General features: G+C 33.6%; 1 long non-coding RNA gene across 22 annotated transcripts in view; it reads right to left on the minus strand.

The window, feature by feature from the left end:
* The window catches only part of LOC136027194 (uncharacterized), a 146531-nt gene extending 127990 nt beyond the window's left edge, over positions 1–18541 (minus strand). For 17 of the 22 annotated variants that reach the window (XR_010617536.1, XR_010617533.1, XR_010617528.1 and 14 more), the window contains exons 1-3: positions 18412–18541; positions 8915–9151; positions 5760–6471 (exon numbers count right to left, since the gene is read on the minus strand). This is a non-coding gene — a long non-coding RNA (uncharacterized LOC136027194). The remainder of the gene's footprint in view (positions 1–5759; positions 6472–8914; positions 9152–18411) is intronic. The other 5 variants (XR_010617518.1, XR_010617534.1, XR_010617529.1 and 2 more) reach the window with 3 other exon arrangements.
* Between the last annotated feature and the right edge of the window lie 5920 nt (positions 18542–24461).

Here is a 24461-nt window from a genome sequence, read left to right on the forward strand (position 1 = left end):
TTCTTTGAGGCACATAAGAACTTCTCTAGCAGAGCATTTCTTTAGCCAGGCCTTTCTCTAACATAGAACATAAGTAAATTGTACTTTCTCTTCACTCGTGACTTGTGACTCGTGACAAAACGTTACTTACACTCGACACTTCGATTGTAAGTCACATTTTTTCACCCTGTGGTAATCAATCTCTCACATGGAAACCGCTGGTCTTACTGACAGTCTCGTTGCACATTCTAGGTCGTCGAGGGACGTGACAGAGCTGGACAGGTTGGGACTCGATTCTGCTCGATAATCTGTGCTGTGGGTGAAAACATTACGTGCTCAAACGTGACTTACCCTCGCAGTAAAAACGGGCAGCTTGAGATGAGCAGTCAAAAGTTTATTTCATTAGATGGCGACTGTTGCAAGAACAACAGTTAAGCCTTGTCTAATGATGGCACTGATTTTAGATTTTTTCTGAGAGTAATTATAAGAGATATTTCTTATATTGCCGGACCGGTTCGCGAGGGTAAGTCGCGATAATTTTTCTTTTGTTATATAAAAAGCTCAATTACCGTACTTTTTCTTCTATTATTTATTCTTTATACACATTATTATTACATACACTTTATACACTATTATTCTTCTATACACAACCAAACGATTTGGATTCTTATCTTTTGATGTATTCACATTTCCAAAATTATAACTTTTAGAATTTAGACCATATGTCTGAAATACCGTGTTTTCACCCAGCATTTGACCAGCAGTGTTTTTTGCAATTTATGCATATTGCCAAATAATTATCCTCTACAAATAGGGACAATTTTTTTTTAGAAAAAACTGGATCCGATGATAACATTTAAACTTGTAATTTTGAACAGGTTATGCATAGAGGGAAAGGTCAATAATTTGCAATTTCAGATTCTTATTTGATGAGCAGCTAACTTTAAATCTCATTTTCTGAGCCCCATTTTTTTAGCTATTACATACCACGTAAAATACACACAGAATAAGTTTACTTGACTAATAAAACCCCGAAAAAATAAAAATTATTTTGGGGTATCCCATAATCTTATAGCGTACGCAAAGGAATAAGCAATTGGGAGGAATACTAGAGCAAGAGCTATCACTTATATATAGAATAGCACATCTATTATAAATAAGAATAATATATATTCAAAACTCATTAGTTTCAAGGTTTGAAGTATCGAAACACAATATGGAGTATTTCTTGTGATTGATAGCATTGTGTTGTTTACTGGTCGTTTACATTCCATTTTGGACATTTTGCTAGACAAATTAAATCTTTTGTGCAAAATAACCTCTTCTATGGGGGTTGTATTACTCTTATATGTAAAGTGCTGTTATTAACAACGTCCCTAGTCTGTTTTAATTTTGTCTGACATCTACAGTTCATTATTAATATCATTTTGGCTAGGCATTTGTTATCCTATGGATATTGTTGTGACATTAATAAACAAACGATATGGTATGAAATAAAAAAAAACTCGATCTTGAATAAAATGGCTACCTCAAAACTTTGATCAGACTACTATGGGAAAAAGTGGGCGTAGGACGGGGGCTAGTGCCCGCCAAGAAAGGAGATGCGGCCTCTCCAAATATTCTGGCCCATTAGTTCCAAGTCCATTGACCCTATCCCCATAGAGCAAGTAGAATTAGCTTCAAGTGATTTAAGTTAAATCCTTGTCTCATACATTGCTTTTTATTTTAAGAAAAGAAAAAATTTCTAAAAATGATTACAATAAAAACAAATCTCGACCAATCCCAGCTTTAAAGCACAAAACAACGTGTCATATGAAAAATTCTAACAGAAAGACATTATTAACCCATTGACAAATAGCAAAAAAAAAAAATGTTTACTACGAAAACATGTCTTAGTACTTGGCAATAGTTCAAAGATTTTAACCGTTGGGAACATTTCCAAAAAGGTAAATTGCTTCGTCACTGTTTCCATTCAAAACAGAACTATCTGTGAAGAAAACAGCACATCAAAACAACAGTACATAAACAAAGATATGATTGAAATCAACTTGTTGCTATGCGCCACAATAAAAGAGTTGATTCCTTAACTTATTATGAACAAATGACGCCAGGCATTAAACAATGAAAATTGCATATTCTCAGACAATAAAGCAGAGTAAAAAAAAGAGAAGTACTTATTTGATTTCATGCTTCAAGTACTCGTTGTATAATCTAACCTGATTGTTTTCGGAGTTGAGAATGATGTACATTAGCCAATTAGAATATTTTTAAATATTCAGAATATAATATTAAATATTCGGAAGCCCCTTCTAATAAGTAACTCAGAATAGCTTTGGGCTAATCGGAGTAGTTTTTCCAAGAAAATGTTTTAAGCTACTGTGTTAAAACATTAAATAAAAACATGAATTTTTCCGAGGGTGGGTGGGGGGTTCACACAAACAAAAAAACAACTAATAACGACAAAAATGTGCTTATATCCATTTTTGTTATGTTTTTACGAGTCAGAAAACATTTCGGGGGAGGGGAGGGGTTCAAACCCCAAAACCTAACCTGGATTTCAAAACCTAACCCAATTTCAAGAATGTAATTCGAATTAATAATTACAAATATTGATATGCTGGTACATTTTATTCTAGAAAAAAATTAAAAAGATAAAAATAAGCACCCAAAAAAGGTAAATAAGTTCTATTCACAAAAAGAATGTTCCACTGATATTTATTTGAGCCTAATTGCCAGTTTTAAGCGCATTGATTTTTGGTTTCAGCCATACATTTCAATGGCTGAATGTATTTCTAATGATTTGAATCATACTATTTGCTATGCATTGCTTCAAACGTAAAATGCATACTAGGTTTTTTACGACTGTAAGATTTTGGAAAAAAAGATTTTAATTACAACCATAACTAAAATAGCGCTGTTACTGGGCCTTTTATGCAAGGCTGTTACATCCAAGAAACAGCTGAATTGGGCTGTTACAACCGTTAAACGTAATGTTTCCGAAGATCATACGTCAGCAATTCTCTTTGCATTGATTGGTGCAAATATCTAAGAGCTATGTCGTTCATTAATATAAGGAAATGAATTCGTTAAAACTTTCCAGTTGTGAAACTTACTTACATCAAGCAACAACATAATAGATATTAACATGGATCAAAGTTTTGAATTAGAAATATCTTTTTATTGTGACTGTGCGATTTGTAAAGGCCATTACCACGACTTTAGCAATTCTTATGAGAGTAATGCAGCAAATTTAGAAACAGTGGAAAATGGAATAGACGAAAATAATTTGGAAGAAATGAGGCGAAGAATCTTGGATGAAATAGAGAGAAATTTACTCAAAGCAGGCTCATCAATTTCTACAGTGGAAGGGAGTGACCAATATCACAAGAAACAATACAAACAAAGGACACATTCTCCATTCCAAGGAAGGTATCGCAAACGAAGGTTGGATATGGCAGAAAAGGAAGAGGAAGATCGAAAGAAAAGGCGCAGAAAAGATGGATTTCCCAACAGGGATAGCTTACGGTCTTCAAGAAATAGGAGAGAAGACAGCTACCAGAGAACTAGGAAATATGAGGCTCCAAAATCTTTCTGGAGGAGGCCATAGGTTTTATAACAATTTTCTGCTTTAGATGCTGATATGCTTTTTACAGGATTGCAGTTTGGAAAATTCTCGTTTTCTATACATCAAAATTACTTTTTCCTTAGGCTAGTTTTAAATTTTTCGTAAGTTAGTTTTATATTTTGCTTGTTTTTCTTGAAGATGATCTTTTTGCCTCGAATTTGGATACATATGAAGAGAGAGAAAAAGAACATCTTCCCACTTCTTTTTTGGCACAGAAAATGGTAATTTTAGCAAAACCGGGCGACAATGAGTGAAGGTGGCCCCTTCATGAAACCCCTGTCGTCTGAGCAGATAATACTCGCTTCAAAGTAAGCCAGGGGGACTTGGGAGCTTGCTAAAACTACCATAATATGAGTGAGTCTGCCCCTTCCACAACCTTCAGTCTTTATGTTAAAATGTTAATTTTCTCTAGAAATACGCCTATTAAAAATTCAACAGCCCTTCTGTTCGATCAATCTCCTAAAAGCATTGTGACAAAAAAGAAAGATTGAGCAAGGGAGCAGTCCCCCTCGTATATAGAATAATTTCTGCTTGTTTTAATTTTTAATACTGCTCCTTACTTTTAAGTCAAAAACTTTTTTTTAATTTCTGACCCTTACTCAAATCTTGCCAAGAAATCCCCTTTCATTCCCCTGGGATCGTTTTCCCCCATGAAAAACACCCCTCCCACCCAAAAAAAAATCATGTATATTTCCCAATAGCAAATAGTATAGCCTATATGAACAATGGGAAAATTACATATCTTACAGCCCTTTCCTGAGGGACTATAGGGGTGAATACTATCTCCAGAGGCATAGTTAAAGGACCTTTTAACTATATTGAGTCTAAAAGTTATACCAAAATTTTTATTGGACGCCTTCAAGGAAAAGAGGGATGTGTGAGGGGGACTACTTATCTTTCAATCTTTTTGGACACTTAAAAAGGGTACTAAAGCTTTTCAATCTCGATTTTGGGGAAATTTTCTTTACTTTGCATAAATGGAAAGAAAACCACCTATTTAATATATTTTCTCAAGATCAATCGGAAAAAACACCCAAAAAAAATTGTGGCAACTGTTGTTTTTACAAATTTAAATACAAGTAAAAGGTTTACAATGGTCTAGTATTTGGCTAGATATTCACCACACCTCTATTGGGAGTGTGGGAGGGACAGGAGACTTGAAAGAGTGCTAGAAATTATACAGCTAAAAAATATGGATTAGTTATGCACTGTTTTCATTTCAAGAGGGGGAAGGGTAAACGTAAACTGAAGAAAAAACTCATCGGAAAACAACGAGGGAAATAAGACACAGGAAACCTCAAAGATCTTGGGATATATGGGATTGGGGTTGAGACTGTCCAAACGCCTGGTTTCAAAGACGATGCTGGCTGTACTAATGACAAAGAATAAAAAGATAAACTTGCAGTAAGAAAAAATGTGCTGACATCTACACAAAATCTTTGCTAATACATCTTTAGTGAGCAATGTAGGCTTAAAAAATACTGAAAAAATGACAATACAAAATTGACAAATTAAAAAAACTAAAAATGGAAGTCATGGAGAACTGAACTAACAAACATCGAATCAACCCAAAAGATACATAAATAGTAGTAGTGCTTCTTATAAATAATAAACTTATAAATAATAAATTATAAACTTATAAATCTGTCTTTTTCTTAGCAAATTTTAAAGTATTACAGGTTAACCAACACAAACCTAATTACCTTGACCTTGTTTGTTTACTATTAGACCTATAGTTTACTATACTGTGTAAGTGTTAAGCAGTGATTAAGCACTGTGTACTTACTGTTTTTGGTGGAATTAAATAAATAAAGTAATAGGTAAGATAATAAAATATTATCGAAAGTAATATAAATAATATTTATAGTATTATACATATATATATATATATATATATATATATATATATATATATATATATATATATATATATATATATATATATATATATATATATATATATATATATATATATATATATATATATATATATATATATATATATATATATATATATATATATACATATATATATATATATATATCTATATATATATATATGAATAAATAATATTATAATAAATTAAAATAAAAGGTTTAATAAAAGAGTAGTAAAAGTAGTTTAAAAACTACTCATAAAACCCAAAAAAATTACCTTAGGCGATAGTTTGCTGAACTTCATTGATGGCTTCATCATTCCAATATTCTTAGAGCCTTTTGGCAGTTTAATCCAATTATCAGTTTTTACAATCTTTACAGTAGATTTTTCATTCTCTACAATTTTCATAACTCTATCACCATCAACAATTACTGTGCCGAATTTCTATATAATGTTTTCTTCAACCAAAACTGGACTTTATCCTTTGTCCTTTTGATGTTAGTTTTTTGGTCTTTTTCTTGAGGCCCTTTATCAGGGATTTTTTTGTCATTTAAAATATGGATTTGCTCACTAGCACTGTACACAACAGGATTTTGAACTTCTTTAGGACTACATTCAACTGAAGCAGGCTAAGGGAGCACCTGTTCAAAATGAGGTTCATTCACTTTTGTCAAAGTTTGTGACCAAGGTAAATGACCCTCCGTTGTATTGACATTTACCTTCTAACATTTGGTAGTTTGCATTTTCACATTGTTTGGTATAACCTGCACTGGTCAGCCAACACTACTTGGAATCACAACTGGAAGATATTTGTGTGAAATCTACTCATGTGTTTGTGCTGGGAGCGTTGAGTCTGAGATGGATGAATGGTAGTTTGTGACATTGGACTTTGGTGTGAAGTCCCTACACTCAAAGTAACAGAGGCATGAGATGGTGGCGAAAACCCTGGAGACTGCATTGGGGCATATGAGCTCACTTGTTGCATTATCTGAAAGGTCAAGTTAAACAGTTCAAAACGAAAATAAAGAAAAAAAGGAAACCAAAAATTTCAAAAAAGAAAGCAAAACAAAATAATTAGCTTCATTCGACGTTGCACTTTGATCTAGAGTGATCTTCCTGAAGAAGTTATCCCTAAAAGTTTTATCTGTTTTCTCTTTCAAAAGAAGGTTCATTAGTCTACTAAAACCTTGACATAGGACTAGTGACAAATACCTAACAATACCTTGGACCACAAACTAAAAAAAATAATAATAAAAAAAAATTATATACTATACATACTAAAATCAAAAAGCACAGGAGATATTTAACACTATTAAAAGATAAACTGTGCAAAATATTTTTGCTGATATATGAGCTGGATATAGCGTATTTCAGACTAAAATCAGCCGTAATTTATTCAACAATAAAAACTGAAGTTAAAAGCTTTCAAACAAAAAACAATTTCTCAATGCTTATTTTAAACACGTTTTATGGCTAACTTTATAAGATTAAGAGTTTGAGTCAATAAAACAGAAACAAACAATTTACAAGTTCTTAATTATGAAGCCAAAAAAGGACAGATATTATGACTATTAATAGAAGTATTACAAAATACTTTTTACTGAAAATTTCTGAAAAGGCATAAAATTTGTTATGCAAAAATCAGCCGCAAGCAAGTTTCAGGTTAAATTTCTCTAAACGTGTTGCTTAGTGAAAGCAGTTCACGCCTATAAGTCTTGATGACTCATCCTCTTTGTCTCGTCTCTGGAAGGGATTATGTTGGCAAGAGGGGAGTTGGGGTTTCAATTTTCTAACTTTTGCGGGGGGGGGGGTCAATGACAATACCAAAAAAGGAACTTTCAATGAAAATATCCCCAAGACCAAAGGAGGGAGAAAATCTGGGGCAAGCTTTTCTGTGCAATTTTGTGGTGCCTCGGGATATTGATGAAGCTTCTGTAAAGCAATCTTTCTTCTTAAAGCCTCTTCTAACAAATTTAAAATGTTTGCCAAGAAAATTATGTCTTTTCTGTGAAAAACCAGTTTGTCATTTTCTATACTCTTTAAACAGAGGAAGAAAATACTGAATTTAAGCAGTATTAGATTAGTATGAGACCTTTAATATAAAACAAAATATATTACTGATGGTTTTGACACGACTCGGCAAATTTTCTAAAATGGACAGAAAATAACATGCTACAAATTATCCACATCCTTCTCTAACTTCATTATATTTTTTGTCGATTTTGCCATTTATTGATATATCTGCAGGTCTAAAGGGGGTGATTTCGAAGAAGCCCCTGTAGTCTAATAAAACATAAACAGCCAAATATGTCATAACTGAATAAAGCAAATCAACATTTTCAACAATTCACAAAAATTAAAAAAAAAAGGAATCCAGCATTGAAGGAAAAACTACAGTAGAGTAAATAAACGATTAATAGTCCAATTTCAAGTTATTTTAGAAGACAGGTTACAGTATGCCATGGTTTCTTAAATCAAATTCTTTGAAAGTTTGCTAAATTGAAATGTTACTAATTATTGAGCTTTCCAAGGCTCAATAACTTGTAGTAGCAAAAAAAAAGAATATTTGCAAAGATGTTATACACACCCCTAGGATGGTAGACCTTTCTCCACTGTTCAATGAGAAGGTCATCTCCCACCCCTCAAATTTTTTAATCCCCTCCCAGATTTAAAACAAAACACCCTTTTTGGTATTTTGTTGAAAAAAATTGCCCCCCTCCCAGATTTAATACATTTTGTCCTCTCAACCCGAAATTAAACTGGTTGAATTAGTGCCATTGGCTGTCATACAAGGATAGTTGATCATAAAAGAATGGTTGTTCATACAGAGATGGTTGTTCATACAAGTGTAGTTGTTCCTAGATTTCATACATTTTATCCCCTCAACCCAACATTTAAATTGGTTTAATTGGCGCCACTGGCTATCATACAAGGATAGTTGTTCATACAAGGATAATTGTTCTAAAAATGACCCTCTTTGTCGCAGCGTCAGCCACATTTTCTCAAGCCCCTAATAAAGTTTTTATTTAGACAACCTGAAGTTAAAAAATTATCTTTGAACACTCGTAGTTTAAAAGAAAAAACCTAGCCAGTATAATATTAATATTGTCATATTTGAATAATAAATGACCCTTCCTACAATTTCTACTCAATGAATAGATAAAAAAAAAAAATCCAATGTTAACAAAATCCACAGTATAATAAACGAATCAAATTTTAAATTAATTTAGAAGGTGGATAATAATATGCTACAGTTTGTTGTTTACCTCTTTAGCAAGTTCGCCAAATTAAAATGTAACTAAGCATCGAGGTTTCCTAGTCTAGTAGTCACAAAAAACACACAAAAAGGATAAAGACACTTATAGACGATGACACACTTTAACAATTATCTCCTATATGGTACAACTACATTTAACAGATTTAGAACTTACATCTTACTGGGTAGAGGGAGGGTGACTGATGACCAAATATCAAAGGAGTGGGTGGCGAGACATTAGGAAGCTGATTTGTAATGTGAGGTGGAAGAGCATCAGCTAAGGGTTATGCATACACTAAGCATGTCTGAGACTGCACCATCCGCTGGATACTACTCCTTGATGGTATTCCTCTTAGCATCATCTGACAGAAGGGCTGTACCATTGGTGTTTGATTTTGACCCTTTCAGCCACCTATAAATATCAATTATGATGGAAACTCATTTTCAAATAGATATCTGCAATTTATTATTTATTAATTAAAAACTCGTTACAACAAAAAAGACAGAGACATATAAATGTCAAACCATTCATTCACAGAAGACAAAAACAAAAGCAAGAATATTAAAATATCACCGTTATTTTGAGAGGGCCTTTTTTAAATTAGTGTTTGCTTTGTTTCAATTTGTCCTTAGCAATTTCATTGGATAAGTTCACATGTAAGTCTTCACATGTAAGTCTTAGAGATAATTAATTAACTTAACAAATAACTTTGTGACTATGGGAATAAACTTGTTGGCAACCTGGCTTCAATGTAACTATGGTTCTAGTTAAATGCCTCATCAGGCCACACCGGTTGGCCATAAGAAGGGGTAAAAATACAAACCACCAAATTTAAGTCTCGAAGATAATTAAATACATAACGGAATTCATGACAAAGGAATAGATTTGCAGACAACTTGATTTCAATATAACTTTGGTTCTAGTTTGATGCAGCATCAGGCCACTATGGGTAGCCGTAGAATGTGGCAGTTGGGAGGTATCAAAACATTTAAATGGAAGTCTCGGATGTAAACATTAACATTGACACCCCAGTCACTGCTTTCATTTAGAGATGTATAATCTCTTAATTGCACATATTATATAATCTTATAATTGCACATAAAAACATAAAAAAAGAAAATTTAAAGTGAACAGTGTTGGCCAAAAAGCATCAACATAGAATATCCATTTTTTTATGTTTCTACCAGTCAGATAACATTTCGGGGAGGTTCAAACCCTAAAACCTACCCTGGATACGGCAATATATATATATATATATATATATATATATATATATATATATATATATATATATATATATATATATATATATATATATATAGGCCCTGATAAGGGTCATAAATCATGTAAACTGTCAATTCTTCATATATAGTTTTTTTTTTTAGTGAAAATAGGGGGGCATGTTTGATCTTGGGAGATCAGCAGTGGCGTTGTTGAGGGGGGGGCAAGGGGGACTGTTACTCGTTTTAACTTTCAACTTTGTTCTTTACTTTGAGCAGATTTTTTATTATTATTAATAAATCCTCATTTTTAACATAAAAAATGCAATAAAATGGGTACATTACACTTCCTAATATGTTCCACATTAATATTTATACAAATATACAGCCTTCAAAACTTTATTATCAAGTAAATAGGTGAGCATATTTAATGGCAAAATTGTGAAAATGTACTATACTTCCTGTTTCACCACATTTGCTCTTGTCAAATTGTTTCCCTTGACAGGTAAGGGTCTTTTACTTCTTAAAATCTATCAATTCAATATAAGATTTTCTTGTTTTAAAACCATCTAAAATGGATATGAATACACCCTCTACATCTGCAAATAGGACAAAATGGAATCACTGAAAAACAAGAAATCATTGAAAACTAGAATTTTTTGATTGAAAAAGATGAAAAGAAATCATCAATAAAAGAAAATAAGACTTAGTATTTTTTACAATAATATTTGTACTGTAGCTAGATAGTTCAAATCGGTGTCAGTTTAGTCATAAAAGTTAGTAGGGGGAGGGATCAGTTCCAAGAATGATTTAATTGTTTTTCCTTTTTTACTTCCAATATTTAAATCAAAACTACAATATAGCTCCAAATTCTCTTAAATGTAACTGAAACGTCTAGTGAGAATTGATAACGTCCTATTCCCTGCTGTTTGGATTCGCACACTAACCCATAAATGTAGAACTGCCTCTATTTACAATAGCATGCTGAGTTCTTGCTATTTTTGATTTTCTAGACATTTCTTTTAACCATCTTCTAAAAAAAAAGAATTGACATGCCACATAACGCCAGTGCTACTTGTGTGACATTTATCTCTGCGTCAGCATGCTGTACGAAATGTCTGCTGCAAGAAGGATAAAGCGAATCCAAGAAATACATGCATATTTTTCTAACAAATTAGAAATTTAATGCTCACAAATAAGCAGTACCAGTCCATACTCTTTATTTATTGTTATCAGTTTTAATATGCAGCACTAGAAGACCAAGCTTCACTTGGTGAAGGGAATTTAAAAAAAAATATTCAGGGCCCCCTCCCCCTTCTGGAAATTTACACCCCCCATACTCTGATTTACAAAAAAAAACTTTTGTATAATTTTTATATTTCGTTTTTTAACAAAGATACAAAAGGGAAGTAATTTTAAAACTCTAGGAGTTGATTTTTTCTATCTGATTGACATCCCTGGTAAATTTTAATTAATGTAAGGTTCCTACAACAATGTTGCCAAGAATCGTTCAGATTTTCTGGATATTCTTAATCAAACAGTGCTCAACGAATAAATTAGTAATTCACACGTTTTTTTTTTTAATTCATTAAATTAAAAATACTATCGCTATTTCAAATGTAAGGGAAATTTTCAGAGGTATTTTTCATAGAAGAGAATTTCTGCAGCAGTTGGGGGAAAATTTATGTGCCAAGTTTTTTCATCAGAAAACACCCTTTTTTGTTATTATTTATTTTTAAAAGAAAACACAACCCAAAGCGCACTCTTTGGGTGCCATGTGTCACTTTATGATTGCCTTATAGTCAAATTTATAGAGAGCAATGAAATAAAAAATAAGAACAGTTTATAAATGAGCCCACAATTTTGCTTTCAATGACGTCCAAATATCCAGCCCAGCCTTACCATTCCAAAAAAAGTCACCCAAATTGCACTTTTAGCACACCATGTGGCACTTTATGACAGCCTTATTGATCCTAGGCATATAAAAAAACGATAAGATATAAGATGTATCTTTTATGAATAAGTGAAATTGAAAAGCTGACGTTAGGCAACGAAATGATTGATCAGGTGGCCAGCTTTTGTAGCTTTTTTTTTAGTAAAGACGGTGGGAGCTCTGAAGATGTTAAAAGTTGAATAGCCACGGCTCAGGGTGTTTTTTCACAGTTAAAAATAAGTTTGGAAGAATAGGAAGATAAGTGTCCGAACCAAGATTAGAGCATTGCAAGCTATAGTGATGACAGTTTTCAAGTATGGCTCTGAAACGTGGGCTCTCCAAAAAGCAGATGAATATTTGCTAGATGTTTTCGAAAGAAATTACCTATGGATTGTTCTGGGTACCTGGATGACTGACCATATTTAAAAACAGTAGGCTGTATGAAAAGTGTGGTTCAATCCCACTTTCTAAAGCTATAATTAAAGAAAGGTTGAGACAGCTAGTGCATGTTCAGCAGATAAAGGATGATAGATTGCCAAAGATTGTCCTTTTGGCAAATTGTCTAGGGCTAAACAGAAAGTAGGTTGTCCATGACTGGGGTAAGAGGATGTCATAAAGAAAGATTTGAATGAAACGGAAACTTCCTGGGAGGGTGTAAAGAGGGAGGCTTTAAATCAGCAGTCAGGGAACCAGGGTAAATTACCCCAAATGGATAAAGTGAAATTTTTGAGAATAAAAATAAAACTTTTATGAATAAAAAGTATATATTTTTAATTTGCTATTTTATAAACCTGTTAGTATTTTCTCAACTTAAACAATTTAGCAACATATGCAGGCCAAACCACCTCACTCCCCACCACTAGAGTATTCTTGAGTTAAATCTTTGCACATGGGTTGGAAAGGGGGCACTCACTGAGAAAAGGGTTGAGGGGGCACTCACCTTGGGCACAAAATTTTAGGGGCGTAAATTTGAAATAAATAATCTAACATTTATAATCATTTTGTGGTTTTTAAATTTGTCTTGGTTAAAAGAAAGTAGAATTTGCAGTTGGCAGTAAGCTAGTTACTTACTGTAATATTTATATAATAATATCTGATTCTTACTGTAAGAAAAGCAACTTGAAGAGACCAGAACCACCACTGCTTTCCCCTGAAGGATGACTCGTGCTTATTAACTATCTGGAGGTGGACTCCTCTTGCCCCCCCCCCAAAAAAAAAAATGCTGAAGCTACACTCCTTGAGGTCAGTGGTGTGAAATCTTCAGGGATTATTTCCTTGGTCAAAATGATCATCAGTGTTTTGCTGTAGGAAGAGGCAGGCATTAGGGGCTCAGAAATTAGTAATAATTTTTTTTTCTCTGACAAATTTGAAACTTACTGTTGCAAGTCCTTGGGCCAAGAGGACTAATATACTCAAGAAGGGGCTATTTTTTTTATTGGACTGAAACTTATATAAAACCTTAAGGTAAGGGGACCCCAATACAGAGGGAAAATATAAAAAACATTTTTGCTACCCCTCAAAATGCAACCCCAAAAATGACCAAAAAAGTGGCCCAAAACTTTTCCCATCCCCTTCAAATTGAAGGAGCTTCCTTAAAAACTTAGGAGGGGGCTCATATGACTATAAATTGAAAGTTCTTGTGTCCTTTTTAAAGGCAAAAAGCTGCTGGAGGGTATTTCTACTGGTTAGAGGAAGCCATCTAGCCTTCCTCTAATCCATATGATAACAAATCAGAATTTTGAGACATCTGTTTTGTTCAAAAACTTATAAGTGTCTAATAAAATTGCAGTTAGGGTTGATATAAACCAAACAGCCTCAGTGTTAACCTTCATTTTACCCTGTTATGATTACTCAATCCCCAAAAACATGAAAAAAAGAATTAAAATAAAAATCTAAAAATAAACCCCATACAATATTCTACATCTCATATTCTTCCTATATGTTGGAATATTGGTAAAATATTCCAAAATCCACTCTTTTCTTCATTATTTTTATTTTCCATACTTTCTCTGTGGCTGCTAAATTGTTCATGTCATTCCACCAGAAAATTTTCCATGGGGAGAATACACCTAGTACCCATTTTTAGAGTGCTAGTTTTATACTTTTTTTGTGGTTATGGTTAAGTTTGTGGCAATGCATCCCAAGCCCTTCCCCCTACATAGCATTAGACTATAAACAAAACTAACAGAAAATAAAAATAATATCATTATATTCCTTATTTTATGGTTTTTTTTTCACCATAATAGTCATTACCTTGACCATGGACCCAACCCCTGATGGACACTTACATAGAGCTAATTATATATTTGTTGGTCATTTTTTCTATTGATTGCTCTATTGTAAAACAGTTTATGTTGTTTAGAATTGACATATCTAATTCAGCCGAGGAATTGTACCAAATACTGGATAAAATATATTATTTCAAATCAGTTAAAATGCACATAATAATAGAAGAAAACAGGCTAATCTGACTAATATAAATATGCCCCATATTATAAAGTAAGAATTTAATTTTCTTGTTTCTTTTTTAGTTAGATTGCCTATATTGCTGGCCCCTGATACCATGCTGATTTACAGAATAGAATATGATTAATTGGCTAAAATAGCACACAAGCTAGCATAAGCATGTTAGAACAATTACAATGATAAAACAGATATTAAGGGAAAAACATAATCACAAAGTTGAATGAATTATTAAAATGCAAAACAAAATAGAGAACAAAAGAGTTTTTGTACCTCATGGTCAACATTTGGGGACACAAGTCAAGTTGTGTATTTGGAGCTCTATAAGCATTAAGTCTTGTATTAGGAAGGATTGGGGGATTTTCTTTGAAGGGGGGAAGAAGACGTCAATGATAGTCAGAACTAAGGCACGTGTGCCCAAAGTTCATGGCAAGAATGTGATCTTTTGATTCCAATGTAGTAAGTTCAAGTCTAGCCAAACCTTTATCATGAGTAGTATAGGATATCCCCAGTATAATTTGTATTGCTCTTTTTTGAATTCTTTCAATTTTAGAACATTGGGCATTGGCCAACCCAGGGTGCCAGACAGGGCAAGCATATTCAAGACAGGGTCTTATATATGAGCAATAAATTATTTTAATGTTCTGGATTGATATGGAGAACTGTTTGAGAAGGGAGAAAGATTTAAGGAGAAAACTACTAGATTTAAACAAGTGAAAAGTATGGGACTTTTATTTATGGTCATTGTCCAACTGCACACCAGGCAGTATAAATGTATTTAAATTTAGTATTCAAAGGTAATTATTGATTGGGGGTATGTTTTTTAAAAAAAAAAAAGAGAATAGTACTAAACTGCTTTTAGGTATGCTTAGGTTGAATTTAACATTGTCAAGATCATTCTTTAAGTTGTCAAGTTTAACAGCCAAAGTATTTGAGGTTAAGTAATGTCAAACCATCTGCAAATTTAAAAGTGTTGTCAAAATTTGGTAAAACATTGTTAAAAACAATTAAAAATGCTAAATGACCTAACTTAGTCCCTTGGGGTGCTCCACAGGAAATTGAGGTAGAACCTGGTGAATCTCCATTAGGGAGGACTACACATAGATCATGACCAGACAAAAAAATAGCTACCATATGTAAAACAAAATCTCTGACACCTAAAGCCCTTGCATTATCAATAACTGTCTGATGATCTAAGTTGTCAAAGGCTTTGCTAATATCAGCAAAAACAGCCTCAACATAGGAACTATTTAATTCAAGATGTTTGAAAACTGTGTCAAGTATATAAACTGAGCAATGTGTGGTGCTATGATTTGGCTAAAAGCCAAACTGATTTGGGTTGATTTTATCTTGGATATTGTCAAAGAGGAAAAGTAAATAAAAATTTCAAAAATTTTAGAGAAAATAGAGGTTTTTGATATGGGTTTTAAGTCAGAGGGAACTTTTGGGGTCTTATTTTTTGGGATAGGTGATATAATTGTTTGTTTAAAACACACTGGAAAAATACAATGTACAAAACATTGGTTAAAAATTGCAGTTAGAGGTACACTTAAATACTGGGCAAATTTCAAAATCAACTTGGTAGGAATATCACCAGATTTTTTAGTTTAAGCTGGGTTTGATATGTTTAAATCACAGGAATGTCACTCACTGTACTTTTGGCCAACATATTTTGGAGTGGTGGGTGAGTTTTACAAATTGAAGCAAAATAAATATAGGTAGCATGCCAATGATGAAGATACCACAGTATGGAAAAATTTTTGGCAGCATGCATCTGGTCTGTCTACATTTTGCCTGGTGGTTTGCAGTGATTTTGGTGTGCTAAGTAACTAATGCACTAAGTAGCTTTGTAAAAGTCTACCTATATAGATTGATAAATAGAAAATGGGAATAAGAGCTAACAGACAGAGTAGGAAGTGGCTGACTTAAAGGGGCCAGGAGGCCTGCCCCCCCCCCCTGGAAATTTTCTTAAAGAAATTATTGTCTTGCTTGCATCAGTCCTCTTGGTTTCTTGCAGCATAGTTTGATAATTTATTTGAAGTGGCTCACAACAATAAAAAATTTTCCGTCTTTCATTGACAAAATTTGACTCATTATGTCATGAAGTGGTAAAATATTTTGAATTTAGAGGATTATAAAGTTTTTGGTTTTGTGAAATTTTTCTTCCTTCATACAACAACACCACAATGTCATGTATTAGCAAATTATTTGAACTGCTTGGATCTACAATAGAATTGAAAAAGGCAGCATTTTTCATTTGCTTTAATTTTTATATACAAAAAACTTGTGGATTAATAGTACCTTCAATTGTTATTTTTGTTCTGAAACACATTTGAAAACTTTAGCTCAGACTAACAATTTTAAGTTAAGAATATTTCTAACAAGCTATGAGTTGAAAGTATATTTTTGAACTCTTGCTGCCAAGGCCATATGTTGCTTATTTTATTGCTTGCTATTTAACTTTGGCAAATAAAGATGGAAAATAAAAGAGGTCAAACAAATGCAAAAGCACATTGTAAATTTTATAAATTTTGTAAAGTAATAGCTTATTTTGGGTCAGAAACAGATTTTACTTTTTTAGTTTAAATTGGGTGGGTTTGGCAATTATAAAAATTAGTACCTTGGTATAATAAAAGGTATCATGAAAACACAGACACAGATGGAAGCAAATGCTACTATTTATTGAACAGCAAGACATTAAAAAGTCTCAAAGAGACACTTGATTCTATACACATTTTTGATTGAATAAGCTGAAGCTCTCAACACTTGTGTACAGGGATCAAAGGGGAGATGTCATAATAACTTGTAAGGTTTTGAATGCTGAACCCTCTGATCAAAATCTATTTCAGTTTGATGAATACCAAAGTCTATAGCCACTACTTCTCTAACAGAGTGATTACTCATTAGAACAATCTTCCTGATACTGCTGTAATTGCTCTATCCATTGATACCTTTAAGATTACTGATGACAAGGGCTGGTCTATTAAGCCTTGGAAGACAGACTGGGATGCAATTGTAGCAATGGCTCCTCATTATCACTAACCAGCAACTCTACAGGATTTTCTTTTCCTTATTTTGCTGGACAATGTAACTTAAGGTAATTTGATGTTTTTTAAGTATTGTTGCTAGTGTTTTCATTGAATTTATACATCATTATGTTGTATGAGTCTTCAGAGTTCTACAGGCCTTTAAAGGCTTGACTATTTATTCAGATTTGAACAAATATAGGCTATACTGAGGTTATATATGGGACCATCAGGAGTGTTGGGGATAAATTTTTCAAAAATTGCTATAACTATAAAACAGCATAAAATTAGCAATCTAAGAATGGCTCTTTTTTGTTCTAGTATGTTTTTTTCAGTAGAGCTTCTATTCTACAATATTATAGAATTCAATTGAGATAACAGGAATTGCATTTTCAAAAACTAAAGGCAATGAAAAATAGCCTATATCAAAGTAGATAAGCCTAAAAAAGACCTGTAGAGAAGGAAAACATGCTAAGAAAACAATTCAGACTCCATAATGTGCAGTATAATTGTAGATGATATGTTTTGAATGCAGGCCTGCTATACTTTACCCTATCTCCAATGTACAAATAGCCTATGTCACCCTAATTATATAGCCTAGGCTATGTCTAATGCAATCTTCAACTCATCACTTGTTTTTCCCATTCTTGTTTCATCAAAGTTTATTCAATTTTCAGGTTCATGGGTTGTAACAATAGAGATGCATTAGGAGAATAGATTGAAAATATGTAATTTTGACTAAATATTGGTACATTAAGGAGGGGAGGTAAAGTAGCCTACTACATGGCTGCAGGCAAAATGTGTTAGCTACAATTGTTCTGATGAAAGTTTCCTTACATTATATCAACTACTTTTCAAGATAGCAGGAAGCCCATAAACAAGGAGTTTACCATGTGGTTGAATGGTACATTTCTTTGCATTTTATTTCTGATTTGTCTTGCAGCATAGACGTCCTGAGGTTTTTGCTTAGCTGACAATTCTACACATTACCTGTCCATAAAACAACTTGTAGTCAAATTGCCTCATTACCTTTGGTTTATTCTGATAGTTATTCGAAGTCACACAAGCTTTTCTTGCTTCCTCACTTCAAATCAAATTGCTTGACTTAGTGATTAGGGTTGCCAAATATTAAAAAAGATTTCGTAACGTCCAAGCGCACAAAATCTAGAATGACACTTTATTCCCTCACAAGAAAAATAAAAATAAACAGCCCATACCCTTAAATTTATGTTTGGTCACCTTTTTTCAAAGAAATCCCCAATAATATGTACGAATAAAGAAAATGCCTATGTGTAGGAAACATTTTGGTCAAGCTCTGCCAAGGTGCACCTGGATTTGTCATTAATTTGCCAATAACGCATTTTTGTCAATCTCTGCCAAGGTGCGCCTTAATTAATTGCAACCCTCTTTCGTTTTTACAACATACATAGTCATGCATTAACAGTATCCGAGTTGATTAAGTTGTGAATTGGCCTTTTTTTCTCAAGTAACTTTAAATCACACTTTATTCCTGTGCAAGAGAAATAAAAATAAACATACCATTTACAAAAAGAAATAAAAATAAACATACCATTTACAACAACCATCGTACCATTAAATTGATCTTCACTTACCTTTTCTAAACGAAAATCCCCGAGAATGTGGAAGAATGAAACAAACCAAGTGCGTATACATAAGACGCACTTCGTTCAAGCTCTGCCAAGATGCACCTTGGCAGATTTGGATTTGTCATTGAATTGGATGACAATTTGAATTTGTCATTGATTTGGGTGTAATTTGGGATACTTAGAAGAAAAAGGCAAGAAAATATTGCATTTTATTTAGCAAAATCTAGGTAAACATCTCCAGAAGATAATAATTCTGGATTTATTTTAAAACTAATTATCAGACATGACGTGTTAGATCCTCATGCAGCAAAGTAACAAAATCAATTCAGGAGCTGAGTCAACATACAGTCTTTTCATTTTCTTGCTTTTCTTACAGCACTATCCTGGGTCTCCCAAAAATTTGAGTCAGGAATCAGTCTTGTGATATGGATAAGCTCAGATATGGTTTTCGGATTGAGTCTATTTCGTACCAGGGTATTTACTATTTTAACTCAGTACACTGAGGCTCTGCTCCAGCACTGGAATTGGGTAGATACGTCAATGTCAATAGAAAATTTGGATAAAACTGTAAGGAAGAAATGTCAGCTCCATTTTCAAATCGGTAATATACTTTCAATAATTAACTAGAGACGGAGTAAAATTTAAATCTGCCTCACTTATTGTAAAAGGAAGTGGTCTCGAATCTTTGTTTAACTCCTTAAGATCAACATGAAGAAAGCATTCTATAAATATCTTAAACGGACACTTAACACTTGACTTTACTTGCCTGGACTTTGCGACGCTTTGAGAAAAACCTTTGACTAAATCAAATAAAAGGCCTTTTAAGTTGATTTGCAATTGTATTTCGGTTAGGAGCTTGATGTAAAATGCTAAACAGCTTGATTTTACCTTTCGTACTTGGTGCTCCTCGACACCATTCTTTTTGATGCTTTCAAGCTCGTATAGTTGAAATTCTGCACCAAAATGTATATCTTGTATATAAGGCCGTTCCTAAATTTAGGTGCACCTGGAGGAAAATTAATTACAGTCCCCTGTCTAGACTCAAATGTAAGGAAAAAAATGCCGAATAAAATTGAAAAATTGGAATAAAAGTAGGAATTGTCCCACCTTCCCTCCCCAAGCCACGGATCCTGGGGTAACTTCCATGCTCCCCCTCCCCTTGGAACGGCTCTGCTTGTATACTCCTAATGCTTCGAAGATCTGGAAAATCTTTTGAAAATGGAAAGGTTTTCCAGATATTAGTTAATTTTTACTAATGAAATTGGCTCCTATTTGTTGAAAAGAGTACCAAACACTAGACTTTAATTTATTGAATCTTACGTCCATGCTCTGTAACTCGCGAATTAGTCTTTCAACAATGGGTAAAATGTATTTAAGAAATAAGTAAAACAATTTTATTTTTTGATTGACCAGACCCAAATAGAGATTGACGTATGTCCTTTCTTTCTAAAAAAAACTCAGTAAGTTCAACCCATAGTTAGATCAAGCAGTCGTCAACTGATCCAAACACCAACTATTATTTTGCAGTTGCTCTGCAAACTGTAGAAAATACTGAAATTTTTTCAGCTCTGCGTCTCGCATCTCACTTCCCGAAATATAATTATAGTTGTCATGACTGAATTCCACGATGTCAGAAGGAACTTCAGGCGGGTGGCTAAAGAACAGGGCAGGAACATATGGCAGAAACAACCAATTACGACAAACCAAGGTAAACCATGTTAAATTAATGTGGCCGGACCGTTCTGTTTGCCTAGCATTATACTGGCAATGTCCTGAAACTGCATTTCGTCAGAGTCGAAGTCGCAGAAACTCACGTTAACAAAGAAGAATGTCATCACGAGAACACAACCATGAAACATGTTTCTAAAGTTATATCTGGGAGCCTTAGAGGGTGGATCACAATTTCAGAGAGGGGACCATTTTATTTGTATATAGCCTACCGTAAGATACAGAAATTCCGGCCTAACTACACCCCCCCCCCCCGTCAATGCTTGGGTATAGTATTGGTTATAACGGAAAATTGGCTCATTGTGACAGTTTCAATTATTTTATCAGTTCAAGCAGTTCATAATACCAAATAAAACAACAAGTTTTTTTTCCTGACCTGATAGTATGTTTAACCCTTCAGAACGGGGGGGGGGGGGGTGTTACCCAAATAAAAATATATCTCTTTTCTTATAATCATTTACTTAAAACAAAATTACAAGGAAAATGTATTCTATTATTATTTATCTGTGTTTTATTATAAATGTTTCTTTCTGACTTCAAACTATTCCTCTGAGTAATACATGTATGACTATTTACAGAACAATCCTCAGCTGATTCAAAATATAAAGAGCAAGGACTTGATTCAAGTTAAATGGACTCCAGTAAAAAATATGTTCGCTTTCTCATTCCATTGCAAATGGCAATCCTACAAAAAGAATGTGGCACGCCACGGGTCTGTCTACATTTAATCGTATGTTTTTGCAGTGATTTGTTGTTCGATGTTTTAATTAAGCTAGCGATTGAAGTAACTTTGGAAAAGTCTATTGATATTTATTTTTAACCAGAAAATGAGAATAAGAGCTTACAGAGAGAGTAGGCAGCAGCATATTTAAAGGAGACACTGGGCCTGGCCCCCCAGAAATTTCGTAAAATCAAAGCAATAGGTAATGCTATAGCGTTGCCTAAAGTTACGAGCCACAAGGCTTCAAACGCATTATTATTTTTTCTTACCAGAGGCGCTTCATATGGAAGGGGTGGCCGCATAAACTTCGGATGGAGTTCATTCTATTGAAAATCAGAAGCTGTAGTTCTCGTTTAAGAGTCAAAAGTGATTGGAGGGCGACCAGTCCCCTCCTACACTTTTTTCTCAAAAGAATCCGATCAAAATTTTGAGATAGCCATTTTCTTCAAAATGATCTGAAGATCAAACAACTATGCCTCCGAGGTTGACATCCCCCAACCCCCGGGGTAATGGCTGAAAGTTGTACAAGTTGCCCATTGTTAATATATAAGGTTTCTTATTGGAAAAGAGTGGATGTTTAATTTACTCAATTGCAGCAGTCTTCTTGATCCCTTGCAGCACAGGTTGATACTTTTTTATGACCTGGCTCACAGCAATACAATTTTTCTCCTTTACAGATCCTGTTTTGATTTTATACATCCGTTAAGATTATTCTATCTTAAGATCTATCACATGTCATTAGCCATAACCTGTCATTCCCTCGGCCATTCCATACCTGTGTTCTAGTTTCCATCGTATTTCATTGCAAAACTTTTTTTTTAATTTTAATCTCTGAATTTTAATATCTGAGTTTCCATTTTGGAATGACTCAACAGTTCGAATTCGCTTTGAATTTCGGATTGGGGGGGATAATACTTTCGATTGCTGCTTTTATTTTGAAATGCAGATGAAGACTTTAGCTGTAATCAACGATTCTAGGTTAAGGATATTTCTAAAAAGCCGTAAATTGGAAGTTCGTTCTTGAACTGTTGTCGCCAAGGCCTTATTTTGTTAATTTTATTTTGTTGCTCTCTCTTCGAGTTTGGCAAAAAAAGATGTAAAATACAATATGTTTAACCAATGCAAAAACAGTAATTTTCGTAAACGAATACCTTATTTTAGGTCAGAAACAATTTTAGATATTTATTTGGCTTAACTATTGCTTTAATAAATAGACATAACATTACAAGATTTCCTTCGTAGATTTCATAAATTGTCCTACTGAATGTTGGACATACTCTATCGGATCTTGGAGCTGATATCGAAAACGAATTGAAATTTTGGAGAGATTCTGCTGTAACTACATGTTTTTTTTCTTCTCAGATTTAATATGATTTTACTTTTAGTTCAAATCTTACCAGACTTTAAAAAGTTTGGAATTCTGCTCCCCCTTCCTTTGTGACCCCCCTTCCCGTATAAATAGTGATAGAAAGCAGTATCCACTTGTATTTACATGAATTGCGGCTCCCATTGTTCATATCTTGGCCTGGGTAAGGCCTCTAAACTGGATATAATTTAATAGCTATAAGGCATTTACAAGAATCTGTTGTTTTTTTCCTCTTCCCCACAAACGAACTGAGCCCCTGACCTTTTCTATGTTCTGCTGCACACGATGAACGAAAGCTGCTTCACTATCGTGACACATACAGGATTGAAAGGTATGGTATTGCGATTACTGTGTTTCATTGAGTACAACGACAAGTATCATAAAAACGAACACATGGGAGGAAGTGAACGCTATCGTTTATTGAACAGCAAGAGATTAAAAGTCTGACAAAGGACTCTTGCTCCTACAGATTTTTTAGTGTTGTTGCTTGATTCCTGATAATAATTAAATAAAAAAAACTAGTTTTCTGTAACTGAAAGTAAGGAGCGACATTAAAACTTAAAACGAACAGAAATTACTCCGTATATGAAATAGGTTGTCCCCTTCGCAATCCCTCGCTCTTTACGCTAGAGCTTTTAATTGTTTTAAAAAGCAGATTTGTGGCAAAGAGTCAAACTTTAGCGTAAAGAGCGAGGGATTGTGGAGGGGACAACAACTACAAAGTTTGTGGAGGGGACAAAAAACTAGTTTTGTTTATTTAATTTCTGAACGTTTTTGAATTAATGCATGTTTGGTTTTTGCTCTCCGCACATAAATTATTAAATTGAAATTTGCATATTAATTCTTTTTTGGCTAAATGGCTTCCTCTTAGTTGATTTTGAGATCAGATGATTTTGAGAAATAAGGAGTGGGGAAGGAGGCCAGGTTGCGCTCCAGTTTTTCGGTTACTTAAAAAGGCAACAAGAACTTATAATTTTTAACGAACGTTTTTATTAGTAAAAATTATACGTAACTTAAGAATCAACTTACGTAACAAACTTTTATATTCTTATATTTTTATTATGTATATGAGGGGGTTTGTCCCCTCGTTAATACCTCGCTCTTTACACTAAATCTTAAGTTTTGTCCCAATTCTTTAAGAATAACTCCTGAATCAGAAAGGCCGTAGAATAAATAGTTTAAATTACTAAAAATACTTTAGCATAAAGAGCGAGGTATTTATCTTCTCCTAAATACCTCGCTCTTTATGCTAAAGTATTTTTAGAACCCCTCATATGCTTAATAATCTCTCTTCGTTTTAAGTTTTAATGCTACTCCTTAATTTCAATTAAAAAACTTTTTCATGTTTATTTTTTCATTGTTTTTTTTTTTTACAGTAATGCTAGAAAATCCCGCGCCTTTTTCATTGAGTTTCTTTTCCTTCATGACATATTCCTCCAAGGAAAGATCCTCCCACATAGCCCCCTCCCCTCAACCCCACCCCCAAACCAAAAAAAAATCCCCCTGAAAACGTCTGTACGCTTCTTAATAGCCATTATTGTATGTAAAGACTGGTCAAAGTTTGTAACTTGCAGCCTCTCCCCCAGGGACTGTGGAGGGTAATTCATCCCCAAAGACATAGTTTTTATGGTTTTTGACTATGCGGAACAAAATGGCT

This window comes from Artemia franciscana, chromosome 5 (assembly GCF_032884065.1).
Source record: "Artemia franciscana chromosome 5, ASM3288406v1, whole genome shotgun sequence".
Lineage (NCBI taxonomy): Eukaryota > Metazoa > Arthropoda > Branchiopoda > Anostraca > Artemiidae > Artemia > Artemia franciscana.